This window comes from Macrobrachium nipponense, chromosome 19 (genome assembly GCF_015104395.2).
Source record: "Macrobrachium nipponense isolate FS-2020 chromosome 19, ASM1510439v2, whole genome shotgun sequence".
Lineage (NCBI taxonomy): Eukaryota > Metazoa > Arthropoda > Malacostraca > Decapoda > Palaemonidae > Macrobrachium > Macrobrachium nipponense.
This window is the reverse complement of record NC_061088.1, coordinates 38,761,404-38,780,985: the sequence shown is the minus strand read 5'-3', so window position 1 is coordinate 38,780,985 and position 19,582 is coordinate 38,761,404. Positions and strand designations below refer to the sequence as shown.

Below are 19,582 nucleotides of genomic sequence, written 5' to 3'. Positions count from 1 at the left end.
TTATCAATGCTGGCATAAATTATAATGTGAAATCAACACACCATTTTAAATGACAACAGCCAAGGAGGAACTGCAATCATAACGCATTCGTCAATCAAATGCCAACCTGTTAGGATTAACTCGGTAATACAGGCATGTGCAGTTCAAGTATTCCTGGAAAAAAAAATAACAATATGCACAATATACATGGAACCATCTTTAGAAAGTCGCTTAATAGATCATCTTGGAAATAATAGACCATTACAAGTGGAAGATTTAGAAAATCTAATAGAACAATTACCAAGACCTTACCTATTAGTAGGTGACTTCAACGCCAAACATCCCATGTGGGGAAGTACATCATCTGACAGGAGAGGAAACACTGTCCTAGATTTTATAGATAACAAAAAATTTGATTATTTTAAATGATGGTTCTCCAACAAGATTTGATGTTTATCATAATACCTCATCTGCAATAGACATCACTTTATGTTCCCCAGAAATTGCCACAGATTTCAGTTGGAAAGTAAATAATAATTTATTTGGGAGTGACCACTGGCCAATACAAATTGAGCTAAAAAATAATAATAATATAACATATATACCGAAGAGGAAATGGAGGAAGCAAATTGGAATTTATATAAAGAGAAAACGGTGATTAAAAACAAAAAAATATCTGACTTTACAAACACATAGATGCTTATGAACATCTAATAAAAACAATAGATGATAAAGCAAATGAAACTATTCCAGTTACCTCAGGCAATCCGACTAGACCACTGGTACCCTGGTGGAATGAGGAATGTAAAAGCCGCAAGGAAGATAACGAGGACATGCTTTAGAAGATATCTGAGACATAAATTGTGATGCCAATAAAATTGCATATTTGAGAGCTAAAGCAAAGCAGAAAAGAATATTCAAGATAGCCAAAAGAAATTCATGGAAAAAATATATTAACAATATAAATTCTAAAACTCAAGACAAAGAAATCTGGAAGAAAATAATAAACTGCAGGGTAGATATCGGCCAGAACCATTACCTACATTAAAAGTAGAAAACAGCTATATTTCAAACCCCAAACTAGTAGCAAATGAATTGGGTAAATGCTTCGCCAAACATCTAGTATCTCGAACTATACAAAAAATTCCAATTAAAAATCAAAAATTATGTCCCAATACCAATTATCTAATAATCAGGAAATCTATAATCTTCCTTTCACCATGGAAGAACTGGAAAATGTCCTGAAACTTGCAAGTCCAACAGCTCCAGGGAAAGACAACATTAGATATGAAATGATAAAAAATCTACCAGATGAAAGTCAAAACCTTCTTATTAGAAATTTTAAATGAATTATGGCACACTCACAGCATACCTAAAACCTGGAAAGAATCTTTAATCATACCAGGATTAAAACCAGGAAAAGACCCAGAGTCACCAAGCAGCTATAGGCCAATAGCCCTTACTAGTTGTCTAAGTAAGATATTTGAAAAATGGTGAATAACAGATTAATATGGGTATTAGAAAATAAACAGCTATTATCAACAGACAGTTTGGATTCAGGAAAATAAAAGTACCATAGATCCCCTCTTAATGATTACAAGGGAGATACAAAATGCAATGGTTGGTAAAAAACAAACAATAGGAGTATTTAGTTTAGAGAAGGCATATGATACCACCTGGAGGGGAGGGATTTTTAAAAAATTGATAGAATGGGGAATAGGAGGCAATTTATATGAATATATTAGGGAATTCCTATCTGAAAGATATATAAAAGTCAAAGTGGGGGCAGAAATCTCTGAATCATTTTATCCAGGAGGAAGGAATTCCCCAAGGCAGTGTACTAAGCGTGGGCATTGTTTGCTATAGCAATAAATGAGATAATTGAAATGATCCCACCAGGAGTCCAAGGATCCCTTTTTGTAGATGACTTCGTCATATATAGTAGTGGTGAAAAAGCGCTGGACATAACCAACAGATTGCAAGCAGCCATAAATAGGATAAAAAAATGGGCCGATAACAAGGGTTTTAAACTTTTCACCGCAAAAAACTAAAGCGATCAGATTTACAAGATCAAGAAAACAGGAATTAATTCCTACTTTATTCATAAAAAATGATATAATTGAATATGATGATGAGATAAAATTCCTTGTGTAATACTTGATAAAAACTTACATATAAAGAACATATAGAACAACTGGCGATAAAAGTAAGAAAATCCTTAAATATAATAAAAGTAATTGCGCATAATGACTGGGGTGTTCTGATAGAATCTCTCTGATAAAAGTATATAAGGCTATTTGTCTAAGTAAACTTGATTATGCGTGTCAAGTATATGGTAGCGCTTCTAAAACCCTATTAACAAAACTGGATGTCATACATAACATGGGTATTAGACTATGCACTGGAGCCTACAGAACTTCCCCGTGGAAAGTCTGTATGTAGAAGCAGGAATAGATCCCCTGAAAGTACGAAGAGAAGAAATTGGATTAAAATATATAGCTAAAATAAATAACCTTAATGATAATCCAAACACCAAATATATGAAGAACATAACAAATAATTATGACAATAAACCAAGAGCCTCAAACCATTGGAAAATAGATTAAAACCTGATATGAACACACTAAAATTAGGAACAAGTAGCATATCAAAAATAACCACTCCGAAAATACCTCCGTGGAGACATGCTAGAATAGAAATCTGTGCATTTAATAAAAAGGTAACCGATGCACAATTAAGAGTGAATTTCTGTCACACCAGGAAAAACATAAACGGGACATTAGTATTTATACAGATGGTTCCAAATCGAAGGAGGGTGTAGGCTATGCTGTAGTAACAAAAAATATAAAATAAGGGAAAAAATTCCCAAAATATGCTCGATATTCACTGCAGAGATAAATGCTATATTAGAGGCTATAAAACACACCTTTATGGTGGGAAGGCAAACGATACCTTTGTAATATACACGGATTCTTACAGTGCTTTAGAAGCGCTAAGACAATACACAGTTTCTCATCCCGTAATTGAAGAAATAAGGGAGTGGATAGATATAATAGTAAAACGGAAATCTATAAATATAAAACTATGTTGGGTCCCTTCCCATGTGGGGCATAAAGGGTAATGAAGAGGTGGATAAGAAGCCAAAAAGTCAGTAAAAAAGGAGTCTATCAAAAAATACAAATACCTTACAATGACATTAAAACAACAATAAATGAATACTGTCAATCAAAATGGGAAAAAGAATGGCTAGAATTGAATCATAAATTAAAGCATATTAAACCATCTGTAAAACCTTGGAATAGACAACAATGTCAAAGAAGGGAAGATGGTCATATTAACAAGATTAAGAATAGGACACACATACTTAACACACAATACTTGATGTTGCAAAGGCGAGGAAAGACAGGCCCCTTACTGTGACCATTGTCGTACTCTGGTCACAGTCCGTCATCTGCTAATTGAATGTAATAAATTCGAAAGAAAACGAGATCCAACAACATATATAACATACCACTTGAAGAACTATTGGGAGAAAATGCCCCGCTTCAAAACATAGTAAATTACCTCAAAGAAATAAACCTGCTTTATATGATATACAGTCTTATAGTATCATAGTTATACAGTAAGCGCTGAATGGCCTTTGCTGCCCCAGTGCTTGGTGTTACACCTAAAATTTATAAAACCAACCAACCAACCAACCCTTCACATGTGGGGATTTGCGGAAACGAGATGGCGATAGGGAAGCGAAAGCTGCTAGTGTCTCATCAGAAACAGCCTTTAGTAAAGTGTCTCATACAGATCTAAAAGGTCCTTCTAGGTCTTATATTTTAAGCAAATGGCAAGAAAGATGGACTTCTCCTCATCTTGCCAATAATAAAGTACAGAAATATTAGAATAATATATTGCCGTGGCCTTCGTTTTTCCAGTCTGATAGGCGAACAGAAATAGTTTTTAAGCAGACTGAGGATTGGGGACACTTATTTGACCCATCAGTTTATTTTAGAAGGGGGCAGCCTCCAGAGTGTGCTTGCGGTGGCGAGATGTAACAGTGGAGCACTTCTGGTTGCTTGCCCCAGATATTTTAACCAGAGAGAGAGATATCTTAGGGGTAAATTCCTTTGTGATATTTTGGGAGATGAACCCCCTGATCCCAACTCCTTGATGAGGTGGGGGGCTTAGGGATCCGCTGCAGAGAGGGTATCCCCCTTTACGCCTACACTCTCTGCTGTGGATCCAACTGAACATTGACCTTTAACTCCTTTACTCCTCCTCCTTATAAATTTTCCCTTTCCCTTCCTTCTTCTTTCGTTGACGACCCTGGCATGGTTTTGGACTATTGAATTGACAGCTCTTTAACTTGATGGAGGGTGGAGTTGGATGGCATGCCTCTCCACCCGTAAAACTAGAGTACCTGACGTGGTTGAGCGAGGGGAAATTTTTTAAGTCAAGCCATGCCCACAGTGCTGGGTCCGATCTCATGGGACTGACGACCCTTAAGGCACTGTGGGTATGGCGTATATCCAGGTGAGGGACCCAGGGCAGTTACCAGTGTGTGTAACAAAAGCATTGACCCCTCCCCCGGTTTTGGGCCTCCATTGGTGAGAAGGGACCTTCATCCTGGTATGAAATGTTTTTGTAATACTATAATATGGAGAACAAAAAAATTAACCTCGCAACGGACTTATGGCATGGCATGGAACTGTTCTCAGGGATAACTCAAATAATGAAAATCATGAGTGGTAGTTAAGACATTATTACCATACAATAAACCAAACCCAAAAGAAATAGATATCGCCATGGAATCCCAACCTTGATTCACTTTGATTCTCTTCTTTGGGGAGTCCAAACTGGTCAAGGTTTTTTGAACTTTATGAAGCTGACAAAGAGACTATCTTTATTAAAATTAGAAATTACCTATTGAATCGATGGCCCATCGGCAAGAGATGAGGCATAAGACGAAATTAAAAAAAGGGACAATGGTTGGTTGAAACAAACAACCAAAAACCCAATCGGAAAACTAAAATTATCAATGTATAATTTAAAAAACAAAATAGATTAGATAACATAAATTATAAAGGTTTACAAGGCATGATTACAATGAACAGTGTGGCAAGGCACAGTTAGTAGTTACCAAATCTTGAGGATGAAACATTAGATAGATTAATACTTTTTTAGATTCATTAAAGAAAAGGGGTACAATAATGTTGAAGAACTGCGAAGTATTATGAGGTTCCCAAGCCAGGGAAAGTACAAAAGTCAAACTATTAAAATAGCCAAGATACAAAGTTCAGTGGCCAAACCGTTAACCCTTAAAAATTAAAAATGCTTAGGATTAAATAGGGAACTAAGACCTTATGTTCTTAAACCTTATGCAATTGCAAGAACTGGTTGCAAATATGGTCATACAGCAATTAAGTGCAGGAATAATTTAATAGGATGTGCCTTTTGCGATAGCTCGCCAGGAACAAGCCATAAAACCAACGCTGGGACTGTTGGCCACCCAAATTAAACCCAAATGCGTTCAATTGTGGATTAGAAACATCATATGCCAGATCTAAATTGGGTTGTGCGTTCTATATCTACAATACAGAACTTAAATTACTACAAGAACGAACTGGGTATGACGATAAGAGAAGCAAAGGTTAGAACTGAAAGTGGAGAGGATTAAATTGAACCCAGCTAAGAAATTTAGGTAATGGCAGACACCTCCCCAAAGTCAAGGCAATACCCAGAACTGAGACCAAATGAATGATAATAGTAAATAAGAAAATACCACCTACAAAAAATTCACAAGTATGGAAAAGAACTCTTCAAAGAAACATAACATAATATTACGAACTGTGGCAAAATAGGTTTTTAGCTCTCTTTATCGAAATTTGGAATTAGATAATTGACATAGAGGAAAACAAAGAAAGAATTAAAAATCACCAAGCAATGTGAAAAAAACGATAATACTACTCAGAAAGCAGACAACTGTATAAAGACACCACCTAATCTTCCACCAAACAAGTCTGTAAAAAGATTAAATAACCCACCAATCTGCGCCGAAAGCTACAAAGTTTCAGAAACAAAACACTAATATTCCACTGTCTCCCATAGTAACAATAGTACCTCTATGGAACCGAATCACAAAAAATTCAGATGAAATGGAAAACCAAAAATACAGGTCACCTACAGTGAAAAAACGAAGAAAAATTCCCAACGCCATCACCAATTACAGGCGCCACAGGAAAAAACAAGGAAAAACAACGAATAAAAACTGAGAAACATGAACCATACATGCGGCTGCAGTAAATGCTTTATAGCAATGGTGCCACCCAAAAATAAGGACTATAAACTAAAGACAACAGCCTAACCCAACCAACCATAATCAACTTTCATGAGGAATAGGTATCCAAGGGAAAAACAAAAAAAAAACATCAAATCTCCATGGAAGAAGGTTGTATTTGTGTATTGAACACTTAGAATAATTTACAAAGAGAAACACATTCAGTGTTGTTTTAGATAACTATTCTAAAGAAAATCAAAATGGTAAAAAATCAATCAAGAATGATAGTAAAAAGGTAACAGTTAACGAAAGTAAGAAGATTCAAACTACAACAAAAAAATGAATCAAGAACCTACAAAAACTACAAATTTAACTTATAAAAAATTTTAAGAAAATATCCAGCTTTAATAACTCCTAGGGTAATGTTTGACCACTTATATTACACCATTCAATCGTTATTATAAATTCAATGGAATATAAATGGATTATTTAACGAGGAATGCCACTTAGGGGAAGTCCAACGACTTATTAGCGAACATGAACCAATGCTTATTTATGTATACAACAACCCATAGGAAAACGTGTTTCCAACCAAAAATAGGTAAATATCTTATTAAGCATACAACATCACAGGAAAATGAAAATAAATTTTGAGGAACAGCCTAATTATAGTCCATAATAAAAAATTATATACGACAAATTAGATTATAGTATTACACTGAATTGCAAATTTCAGCAAATAACAGTGAGTGAAAACTAGAACAAAATAATGTGTGTTTGATATAATTTAAAAACTTATACAATCAGCCTAATAAAAAGTATGATTTAAAACAAATTACAGAAAAATAATAAAAGAGTTTGAAGAAATCCAATATTAATTGTAAGGAGATTTCAATTGCGCATAAACTCAATATGGGACTATAACAACATTATTACCTCCAGATAAAGATGGAGCACAAAAATAGAAAAACTTAAAATGAACGCTAAGAAGCTTTGTTGTCTGAATGGACAGCGACGATAAATACCATACTATTCCCAGAAACCCATGGAACATTTTCCCTACATTAGATTGTCACCACCCTTTGTTCAACAAATTATAGTGGGACAAGAACTAGATTGGAATATATGTGATGACTCCTACTCAAAGTGACCATTTTTCCCATAATTAATATCCTTATTTTAAATAATTGAACCAAAACCATATTTATCCACATTACCAAAACATGCAAAAAGGCAGAAGAATTGGGACATTTTTTTTACGTTTCATACCGATACAAAATAACCGCCCCTATGATTAATTTGACGAAATCACAATGAGGAAACGAACGATTTCATTAGTGTCCTTCATTAAAAAGGCAGCAGACAAGCTATTCCTCATTCAAAACCCCATAATAAACAAAAAACTGTTAAAAGTCCCCTGGTTGGTCAGATGATATCTAAACTGGACTTAGTACGAGGAAAAAACCTCTCTTAGCAACGAAGGTTAGATAACTCTAAACTAGAAGATTCAATAAAGTTTAATAAATTCAAAAAACCATTCACAGAAGAAAAATATATTAAAAATGAACAATTTTTACTATTAGAAAATAGATGTCTTAGAACAAAACCTTTATTTATTAATAGAAAATATCAGCCAAATTTAGAAAAAAAAAAGTAATAAAAGGTAAAATAATATCTTGGAGGTCCTATGTGTCCGGAAATACAAAAAGCGAAAACTCCATTCAAACAAAAAGTATGGGAAAAATTCAGGGAAAAATAAATAAACGCGGAACAAACATTAGACCACCCAGAAAACCCGCTATATTGAGATAATGGAAATAAAATTTTAGATCCCCTTCGAAATAAGTTAAACATAACTTGGGGCAAGTTTTGCCAAAATAAGTAGTGACGAAAAATCTAGACAACCATTGTTTTAAAAAAAGTAAAAAACAAAGCAGAGTCTTATTATACTTAAATTTTTGAGAACAAAGGAAGATATATATTATAAAGAAAAAGTTCAATATGGAAGAGTTAGAATATGCTCTTCTTGAACAGTAATAAAATTCTGCCCCTGGAGGAGATGATGTTTTTGCTTTTTTGCTTTGAGACGATTTGCCACCTGAGCACCTTTTGGGCAAAAATCCATACTTATGTTAAAATTTTTTACGAATCATTTATGGCTCCAGAACTTGTTTTCCAGACAAAAATGGCGAAAATGCAATAATAAAATTCCTATACCCAACCAATGGAAAAGATGCCTAGTAATGTGAATTAATTAATTTAGACCTATTCTCATTAACAAGTTGTATTATGCAAGTTATTGGAAGAAAATCGGGTCAATGCACACCGACTTGACATGGCACATTCGTGAAAATAAAGAAAATTTTAAGTCCTACACAGTTTGGGTTCAGCAACGTAATAGGTCCTTACATTAGATTCTCTGTGTAGTTTTTGGACGACCAGATACGTAGAGGATTGAAAGAAAAACAAAATTACAATAGCTGTCTTTTTTGGACATTCAAAAGGCATACGACCACTACCCATGGAGGTATGCACATATTAAAAAATCTTTACATTAATAATAACATTTCCGCCCGGCCATCTTCCTAAATTTAAAAAATTTTCTTTAAAAACTTTTGACTGACAGCACTTTTCAGGTGACAATAGAGTAATGTTTTTTTCCAAAATATTCTTTCCACTTGAAAATGGAGTACGCCACAAGGTAGGTCCGTTTACCTTAGTGGTACGTTTGTTCCCACATTGGCAATTAACCAACATCAGTAACAAATGCTGACCGGGTTGGAATTAAAAGGTTATTTGTATATGGATTGATTTTGCAATATTATTACACCAGTCATTCACGACATAAAAACATGCAGGAAAGAATGATTAATAAAACTAAAACTAAATAAAACTAAAAAAGATGAATGGGGCCTCATCAAGGTAGGAATTTAGATTTTTCCATAGAACAGAAAAAAACCCAAAGCGGATCATTTTTTATAAAAGTCAAAAATTTGGGAAAAAAAAGGTGAATTTCAAGCAGAATTAAAAATGAGGAAACCATAATAGAACAATTAGCCACAAACTGCAAAAAATTTTTTTAGGTTTGATATTTGATGCACACCCTGAAACTGGGAAGCCCATTATAACTTACCATAAAATCGAAACTGCAGAAGAGCAATTAAACCTAATTAAAAAAACTCCTCTAACAAACAAATTGGGGAAGCTGGATGAGACATACTCTTACTATACTTTATTAAGAACAAAAAAGTGCTATCAATTTATTGATTATGGAAGTGGAAATAAATACGGTATCCAGGGGTTCAGCTTCAGAAGCCCAGCACTGAAAACATTTTAGACACCCAATTCACAACGAAGGCGGCCTAAGAATAATTGCACCTAGGGAGACATTTAGAGCCTCACCCAGTCTCCTATGTACCAAGTTGAATGTGGCGAACTGCAGCAACCAAAAAAAAAAACATTATCCCTCACCATAGAGAAATTCATAACCTTGCCAAAGTGCATTAAGGAATCAAAGCAAGTGATTCACACCAAACTAAAAGTCTATTTGGTTGGAAGTTAAGGGATTGTATTTATAAAACCAAGCATTTCACCACCCCTTTCCCAATTAGAGCTAATAGGAACTGTTTAAGGATCATTAAAATATAAATAGACAAGTACCTTCCAATAGTAAAGTTACCACCCCATTGGACTATGAATTACAAAGTAAAAGACTATTGCACTCTACATTGGAAATATTTATCAAGAAAAAGTTTCCGGTATAAATACACCCAGAACACCATAAACCAAAAAACCATAGAACATATAAGACAAAAATACAAAGTTCACATTTATGCAATATATAACTGACGGGTCCCAAATCGCAACCATGGCGTAGGATATGCAGCTTATCATCGCAGAAACAAAACATATTAAATTTTTCTTTAACCCAATCATGCCTCAGTCCTTCACAGCATAGAGTTGGGTGGCAATTAAAGTAGCTATCAAAATTAAAATATAAAGCAAACTTCAATTAATAATTTTTTGTTGATTTTTAGTGACTCAAGAAGTGCCATAGAAGATCTTTCAGAATTACAATCCAAAAAAAATAATATTGTACAGCAAAGTTATCAATATGAAGCTCCACAAATTATATAAAAATGGGCAAAACAAAAATATTGAAATTATGTGTTGGATCCCTGCTCATTGTGGGGGGATAAGAGGAAATCGAACGAGGTCTGATAAAGCAGCTAAAGAAGCAGTCCTAAATGATAAAAAGCAAATGTAAAACATCCCCACCCCCCAGTGATTATATAAAGATATATAAAAACAATAATTGTAACAATAAATGGCAAAACGTATGGGCTGAAGAGCCTGAAAATAATAAATTAAAAAACAAATAAAAACATGGACTGTTAAATCAAATGGAGGTTCCAGCATATCAAGAAGAGAGACATGCTCAAGTAATCCATGACACCGCCTCCGTAATATGGCCATACACCGTACCTGAACAAAACACCGGGCACTTGATGAGCAACAACCCACCGCGACCCTGCTCCAGAAGTGTTCAGAAGTGCCTAAGGGAGTTTTGGTAACAGTCAGACATGTCGTTGTGCGAGTTGTCCAAAGTATGACCAGCAGAGGGACTGTCCAACTTTTGGAAATAAAACAATTAAAAAAGAAATTTTGACAGAATTCTTTTTACATGTTTTCAGTAGTTTCCAATTTTGACCATTTTCATGAGGAACTGTAATTTAATTTGAATAAAATTATAAAGTTTTTTTTTAAGTGAATTTTTAAAACAAACAAAATTTCAAAAATTTTAAAACTTAATTCCTTCCGAATTTTAATATACCGTTTTGAGTATGTTATGTAAGAGAACATGAGTAAATGTAAATTTTTATTGTTGTGTGTGTTCTAGTATGAAAAGCTTTTGACCTTTGTGCAATTGTTTTTTTTATTTTATACCTGAATGACCAATTTGGTCCCTAGTTGCTGGCCTAAGGGTCTACGAACCTGGCATTTTAATCTACTCCTTCGGGCGGGCCAGCCCATAGGAGATGCTGAACAAAATCAGCTCAGTGGTCTGGGTAAAAACTACTTTTATAATAATAATAATTTTGGGAGATTGAAGCAGATAGTTCTTTGGCTCTCATCTCCTTTTTAAAGTTTAAACTATAAACAAAAAAATTTTTAAAAAACATTTAATTGATTTTTTATCTATCACAATCATAGATTATAATATATGTATTTATTCAAGCATTTTCTTCATTCATTTCTTCATTGAATTCATTCATTTTCGTATGGTAACTTTAATTTAATATGAACCGATTTTCTTTCATACACTTATTTAGAACTTATTCCCTTCTTAATGGAGAGAATGCCTTGATGAAGTCATTGGGCTTCCGCACAGGGCATATCATTCTTCCCTGGCTGAAGCCTGGTGACGGGGCATAAGAGGGCTTTCTCGAAAAAACTGGGGAATTTTTTTGTTTTTCCTCAAGTTTGGACCTCTAAATTTCTCTCATTCCTATTTGCTAATTACTTATTTAAATTGTTTCATTTACTTCTTCTTATTTTATTTCATCAAACTTTCCAGTCCAACCTGCCTTGGTCAAAAACTCTTAACCCATATTTCACTGTCCGACCAGGTTTTTTTTAGGGACGGGGAAATCCATATCCGTGGGATTGGGATAAGTTTTTCAAAACCAAAACTTTGGTGGGAGCTCTGTGGTGGTCTTGCCAAAACTTTTACCCGATAATGTTTGGGACAAACCTTGGAATGTCGTATGTATTTCCATACTGGCATGCGGAACTATTCTCGAACCATAACTTGGCCTTCGGATTTCACAGTGGGTTGGCCGGTTTCATAGAGATACGGACTCTTATCCGGCATTCTATGTCGGTTTTGCCTGCCGCTATGATTAAAGTGGGGATGATTGTATTCCTGTTAATGCGCTCAGTCCCCATCAATGCGGGGTTTTGGCTTACACTTGAGCCACCCTCCTAATCATAGTTGGTACCATCCCTTTGTGGTAGGGTAGGGATGTGGACATTTGGGAAGCAGCTCCTCGCCAGGTGTCATTGGTGGAGAAATTAATTTCATGAAAGGATCAAAGGAATGTGTTTTTTGTTTTTTTTTTGGGTTTTTCTCTTTTGGGATGTCAGACAGGCTCTAACTTTTTTCTTTTTTTCTTTTCCCTCCCCCAACTAATTTAATGGACGGAAACTTAATTGTTTATTTCTTTACCCCTGGATCGAATGGCGAACCTCAGACACTGTTGACGACATCCTTGCTAATTTAATTAGGGAAAACTCTGTTGATGAACCTCGGAACTAGGGAAGGACCATTCCATTGTTATTCCAAAATTGAGTAATATGGGTAACGCAAAGGAAACTTCGCAATCCTTCATGTTACCCAAATTCCAATAGAGACAAATTATGATAAATTTATAAATTATAAAGAATTTGAGTGTTATGGGAATCTATAACAGAAATTAAGAAATGAAACTGGAAGATACAAAATGGGATTTCCATGGATATCTTACAATAGTCCATGACGAAGCATTTAGTGCAAGATGTAATATTAATAATATCAAAATTAATAACTTGAAATATAAATGGCTGCTCTTTGCGACCAAGGTTACCAAAGGATTTTGGATGTTTATAGACCATGCGGACCTGGTTTGAAAAAGATGCTGATGTAGTTATGGCCTTCCCAGAGGAAGCCAAAACCAACCGATGTTGGCTTGTAGATGAATCTCAGGGGGTTACAAGGGGACAATTCATTTTCAAAAATGATGCAAAATTAATTCAGAAAAAACCAAATTAGGCAACTATTGCACCGGGGAGACCTATTCTCGTTTTGGAAAAAAAAATAGTTTAACCTTATCCATGCCCAAATCATGCACAACCAAATCTTGTAATGCTATCCTAATCCTTTAAAAACAAATGATGATAATATTAAGTTAGAATGTCCAAAACCCCACCTAAATTTTCAGCTACGGAAGGGGAGTAGTTTTTTTAACAAACAAGGATCTGTATTGAATTTATACAGAGGAAGGAGATACGCGGCCATGTGTCCCACTAAACTGTATGGAAAGTACAAACAGAGTTTCCAGGTACAATCAATGATTATCCGTTACTTTTACAGGTGCTGATGTACCTTCCCGCATTATTGATTTGAAAATGAAATAATTAAAGTTCGACCCACTTCAAGCAAGAAGCCACCAACCCTGCAATGTTTTAATTGTTTTTTAAATTTGGACACCCCGTCAAAAGTTTAGCAAAAACGAAAAAATGTTGTGGTAATTTGCTCACCAAATCTTACCCATAGGAGAATGTTGCACTTGACCAGCCCATGGTGTTTAAAATTGCAGCTCACAAATCATAAATCCATCTGACCGGAGCTGCGAGATGTATTAAGTCGGAAGAAGCTGCCCATATTAAACCAAATCCAACTTTAGAACCACATAAGTGTTGGGATTATGCCAAAAGACTATTAAGATAAATCAAAGTAGTTATGCAAAGGCCACTAAAAGCAAACCCATCTAGCAACTGCTCCAATAGTTCTTATATAAAAAAGAAATATACCAATCTAATGATAAAATGCTGCATTGATGATGGTAAGCATATTTGGCCTTATGAGGCCTTTGCCACAGGTGGTAATTAAACAGTGGGGCATTGCCCATCCCCGCTACAAAACCTTTTTCGTTCCCCCATTACTGATTAGTAGTACAAACCTCCTTCTCAGGCCATGTTCCATTGGCCTGATTTGATGGAGGTTCCACGTTAAAACCAACTTGCCTGGTGCCACCCTGTTGTGGGGAAGGTGCAAAAAACCTAGAAGCCACCACCCCCCCTATTAATCGAAAAAGAAGAGAGACCGACCATTCCATCTCCTCACCCCCTTACCATCAGAAACATTAAAGCTATGACGTCAAAATAAATTTGATGTTTTGATCTGTTTGATGTTTCTGATTCAAACTGGAAAGGATAACTTGAATACAAAAAATCAAGAAACTTCAAAGTTGAGGTCCACCATCCCTCCGCCTCAACAAATAGATCCTCCAAAAGGAGACAAAAGAAAAAGACAAAACGTAAAACCCAATATATCAAGACCATTCCTCTAAGAAACAAACCTACAGAAAAATAATGTTCGAATTAAAAGTTTGCCAAATGGGTAAGACCTCATCCAAGATGTCTTCCAGATAAGTGATCCATAGTTTTTTTCCCCTTTCCCTCCATTTTGGGCAATGGAATTGTCAGGGTTTAAGGGCCCAAATATGAAGAACTTAAGCTACTAAGTTCATTCAGCATTCCCCCATAATTGTTATGTCTACGGAAAGGGAAACAAGCTTGATGCGAATTACTCCTTGTCCCTCGAGGAAGTATATTAGCTATAGAACACCAATATAATCAACAAAGCAGGGAAGCCATGGGCGGGAAGTTCTCATTTACGTTACGTCGAGATGTTCCCCAAAATATCTTTGTTCTATTCGTACACCTTCTGCAGGCAAGTGGGGGTTTTGGGGAGAAATAAAATAACAATATGCTTCTCTTGTAATCCTACCTCCACAAATGATAATATTTTGTATGATAAATTTAGTAGGAGGGGATGATTCAACAACTTCCCCCAACCTTTTCCTTCGTTTATTGGGAGATTTGAATGGTAGACAATTCCTTTATGGAGGGGCGATGTTTTAGCAAAACACAAGGGGTCAATATTATATCATCAACTTGTGGAAAATGAGGATGGTCGGACTCCTTTACACCGGAGAGCCACCACCACTTTCATGTTCTCCAGAAAGGATACCTTGCCATGCATTGACCTATCAAGCGCAAGCTCTAATTGGATCCTGCCTTCTCGATTTTGCATTGGAGGACATTGAATTGATTGGCATACTAGTGATTCATGCCACCAAGCATTATCAAACACTAACCCAATGGTCCACCTTTACAGAGAATCCGCCACGATGGAATCTTGACAAGGCAGTGACTGGGGTAGATTTCGTGAGCTAAGCGGAAAATTGAAGGGAATGCAGAAACAGTTTGAAAAATATTGATGATGCCAATAGACATGCTGAATGGAACCCTTCATACAGCAGGAGTCAATTCAATTCCCAAAAACAAACGAGGGTTATTCAAAGGATGACCAGTCCACCCTGGTGGTCTGTTCAGAAGTTAACTGCCCTGCCTACCAGAGCCACAAGAAGGTCTTTAACCCGTGTTTGCGCCAGACACCGCGACTGAGGAGAAATTTGAATTATATTACAAAGACAAATGTTAGGAGCACAGTTCCGTCGTGCCATGAAAGAAGCTAGGCGCTAGTCTTGGGTACTTTTTTGTTTCCTCCAGTTAACAGTAGAACACCCACCATCTTCTGTGTGGGAGAAGAAAAAAGTAAAAAAGCAGTCAAAAAGCAGGGCAAATTTGCCCCAAACCCCCACCACCACCAGTGTTGAAGGTTGAATGAATCTGTCATGGTACTGGAGCCAACTGAGGTTAGTAATTGCCCTGGCGGTATCATTTCTCAAATGTATCAACGCAAAGTGTTGAAGTAGATGCCTGGTCACCAAGTTTAAGGAGCAATGAAGAAAAGAAAAATTTTTGAAAATTTTCGGAAACAACAAACAGGAGGGTAAGAGTCATACAACTATCCATTTTTACTTGAAAGAGAATTTTTGACTCCGCACTTGCTACATGTAAACTGGATAACAGCCCCTGGACCCGATGAAATTCCATATGCAATAATGATTAAACATGGTACCTGTTAATACCAAGTTTGTTTATTTTAAGCATTATTAACAGGAATATGGCCATGATCATAGTTATCCAAGTGGTTTGGGGAAAAACTAGCCATTATTTTCAGCCTTTTAAAACCTGGTAAGGAATAAGTTTTTAGGCTGCCAAACTATCCGACCAAATTGCATTGACAATCTTGTTTTATGTAAGATCATGGAGAAGATGGTCAATGTAAGACTGGTATGGTACCTGGAAAAGGGAAAAGAATGGGTTATTTTAATCACCCCTATCCAGTGGTGGGATTTAGAAAAATGCATTCAACGACTGATGGTGTTGATGCGATCTGGAAACTCCCGATTTGTTGAAGCCTTTGCTTCCAAACAGCACCCATGTAACCAGTCCCCTTTTTTGATCTTGAGAAGGCATATGGATACTGCATGGAGATATGGATATACGTTAAAACATTCATGAATTGGGGTTACGAGGAGAGTTACCATTGGTTCATTCAAATCCATTTGTTTCAACAGAATTTTTTTCAAGTCAGAGTGGGGGAGGGGGAAACTCCTATCAGAGAGGAGGATGTCAGGAAGAAGGAGTTCCCCAGGGTAGTGTTGCTAAGTGTAACACTATTTTTTGGGCCCAACCACTTTAAGGGGGGCCATTAATGGGATATCCTTCTGGTCATTCCCCAAGATAATTCTCTCAACATTATTTGGTAGATGATCTCTCCATATCAATTTGATGGTATCTAGAATGGTCGATGGGTTTTGAGAGAAAACTACAACTCTCAATTGACAAAAATTATTCAGTGGGATGTATGAATGGATTTAAGTTTTCGAACAACAAAACTACTGTTGTCCATTTATTCGTCGTATTTCCGGGGAGTACATCCTAGACCCGGATTAATACATCAAAAGCCAACGGATCCCAGTGTGTAAATGAAGTCTAGAATTTTTAGGTTTGAATATTTGATTGCAGGTTGACAATGGGTTCCTCACTTAAAGAAAGGCGTTTAAAAAGTTAAGTGGTTTTTGGAGGCCTCTGAATCCTTTTAAAAGTTATTGTCACATACATCAATCATGGGGGGGCAAGACCGCCAAAACTATTTTAAAATTATACCAATGCCTTAATTTTTTTCAAAAATTAGTTATTGGGTGGGTGGGAAAATTACCTCCTCAGCCACCCTGCCCCAACGCAGATTAAAGGTATTGAATTCTTATATACACCCATGCTGGTATTGAGGGACTGTCCTACAGGAGGTTCGAGAACTTCGCCTATTCCAAGTCTCCTGTTGTTGACGCTGGAGAATTAACTTTAGACCTTTACCGAAAGGCTTCTATTATTCGTCTTGATTGGTTTAGGCTTGCAAAGGACTTTCCCCAATTCTTTTAGCTTGTCCAGACTGCACAAAACTTTGTTTTTAAGGCATTTTAAGATACTTTGGAGTTACCCACCCAAAAATCTCCTCAACCTTATGGTTTCGGGTAAAAACAATTAATAACAAACGGTCTTGATATAGCCAAAGAATTAGGAGGTTCCTTTCCATTCAAGATATCAGCAAACCCCTCCATGGAAATTACCAGATATTATACTTTTTTGTAAATATTTTATTGGTATAAAAAAGAAAAAAAACATGACTGGAATTTAGAAGCCAGGTTCTCTCTTTTCAATTGAACATGTTCGAACAAGAACTAAGGGAATTCAGAACTTTTATATTTACAGATGGCTCCAAATCTGATGCTGGGCGTGTTGGATTTTGGGAGGTATTATAGGTGGTTCTTTTGAATTGTAGAGGTGGGGCATCCTTCCCTCTAGTATTCTTCCATATGTTTTACTGCCAGAAACTATATGGCATATTAACCTATTGAGAAAATAGCATTAAAGCATGAGGGCAATTTTACCATGGTTTTAGTGATGCAAGAAGTGTCCCCTTCAAGCTTTAGAAGTTTTTAATTCTAGTAAGCCCTTTGGTTTTAAAAAAAAAAGATTTTAGAGTGGGCTTTTTATTATTGGTCTGAAAGGCATAAACAGTTCGATTTGTTTTGTTGGGTTCCGGCACACGTAGGTGTGTGTGGAAATGAGGAGGCAGATTCACTGGCAAAGAATGCTGCAGCTGAGTTTGCTACCCAAGAAGGTATCCCATTCCATGTAATGATTTTTTACCTACAATTAAGAATTTTATTTGTAATAATTGGCAAAAGCATTGGAAAGCTTAGCCGATAATAAGATGAGAGAAATAACAAATGTTATATCCCCTTGGAAATATAACGTTATGCCCCGAAAGTGGGAGACTACTCTTTGTCGTCTCCGAATTGGTCACACTCGGATGACACATGAGTTTTTGCTAGCTGGCCAACACCAACCATATTGTGACGACTGTTTGATAACCCTTGACCGTGAAGCATTTGTTGACTGAATGCCCCACTTATAGCACAGAAAGAAATAGATAATCTGTTTGAGGCTCGAGGTGAGGATGGCAGGTTCATCCTTGCCAAGATTCTTGGGACATGATGTGTCATACATGCAAGTGGCATTTTTAGATTTATTTCAGAAGCAGGTCTTCTGAAAGCTATTTAACTTTTACAATGATATATTTGCTTTTATGGTTTTAATTGAATATACTTTTATTCTTTATTTATAATAAACGATATCGGCGTCAATGACCTTCGATGTCAGGATGCCAGAAAACTTCCAATCATTCATTCATTCAATTATTAACTTATTTATAATGTAATATATTTACTCTCCATTACGGCGCTGAATGGCTTCTTTGGCCCTAAAACTCATACATACATCTATCCATCACCCTATTTATCCTAAATTGCAAAAGGATTTAATAAAAATTCAATTAATTAAATCAAGGTGGGATATAAGTTAATAACTACTTACTAATGATTGAACAGTAATAAAATTATCTACGGATGGCATCATGGCAGAGAGGGGTGGTGGCTGGTTGGTAGCAGGAAGGCAAGAGGGGAGTCAGTCCGTGAGGGACTTGCTGGCGATACTGACGATGGTTTGCAGGAAATTTGGTTTAATGCTCTTGGAAGGTAATCTCGCAAATTAGGCCGTGCAAAGCTTTTTAATATTTCCTTAGTTATATACATTGTACGATGCGAGTAGTACTTTTTTTTTTCTTTCTTTGAACTCCAATTTCGGATATTTCAGTCACGGTGAAAACTGTCCCGGAACGTCTGGTCACCCTAAGCTGTGGGAAATTTAGTCAAGAGAAATTTTTTAACAGCACTTGCTCTTGCTACTGCTTTACAAGTAAATTTTTATCAAAGTTCAAAATTCACTAAAGTCAATTTTCAACAATGACCACAAATAGATAAGTATACTAATTTTATCCTCCCATCCGGGTTGACGTGAATATTTTAGCGCCGACTTCCTACTGCTTGGTAACATGTATCCTATCAAGGTTAAATTTCTTTCACCCTGCTCTTAAAACAAAAAATTCCAAACAACGATCACGACACAATTGATTTACTGAAGTGCAGTTCAATACACCGATATGTCACCTTTTCATACAAGATACTCATTTTCTATAAAGAAATGTAGCCCAGGTATGATGAGTAAACTAATATATATTTTGCAATCCATAAACTATGT

General features: G+C 36.0%; 1 protein-coding gene across 2 annotated transcripts in view; it reads left to right on the top strand.

Moving 5' to 3' along the window:
* The window catches only part of LOC135216353 (E3 ubiquitin-protein ligase rnf168-like), a 97,899-nt gene that overhangs the window by 28,112 nt on the left and 50,205 nt on the right, over positions 1 to 19,582 (top strand). The gene's annotated exons all lie outside the window — the stretch shown is intronic.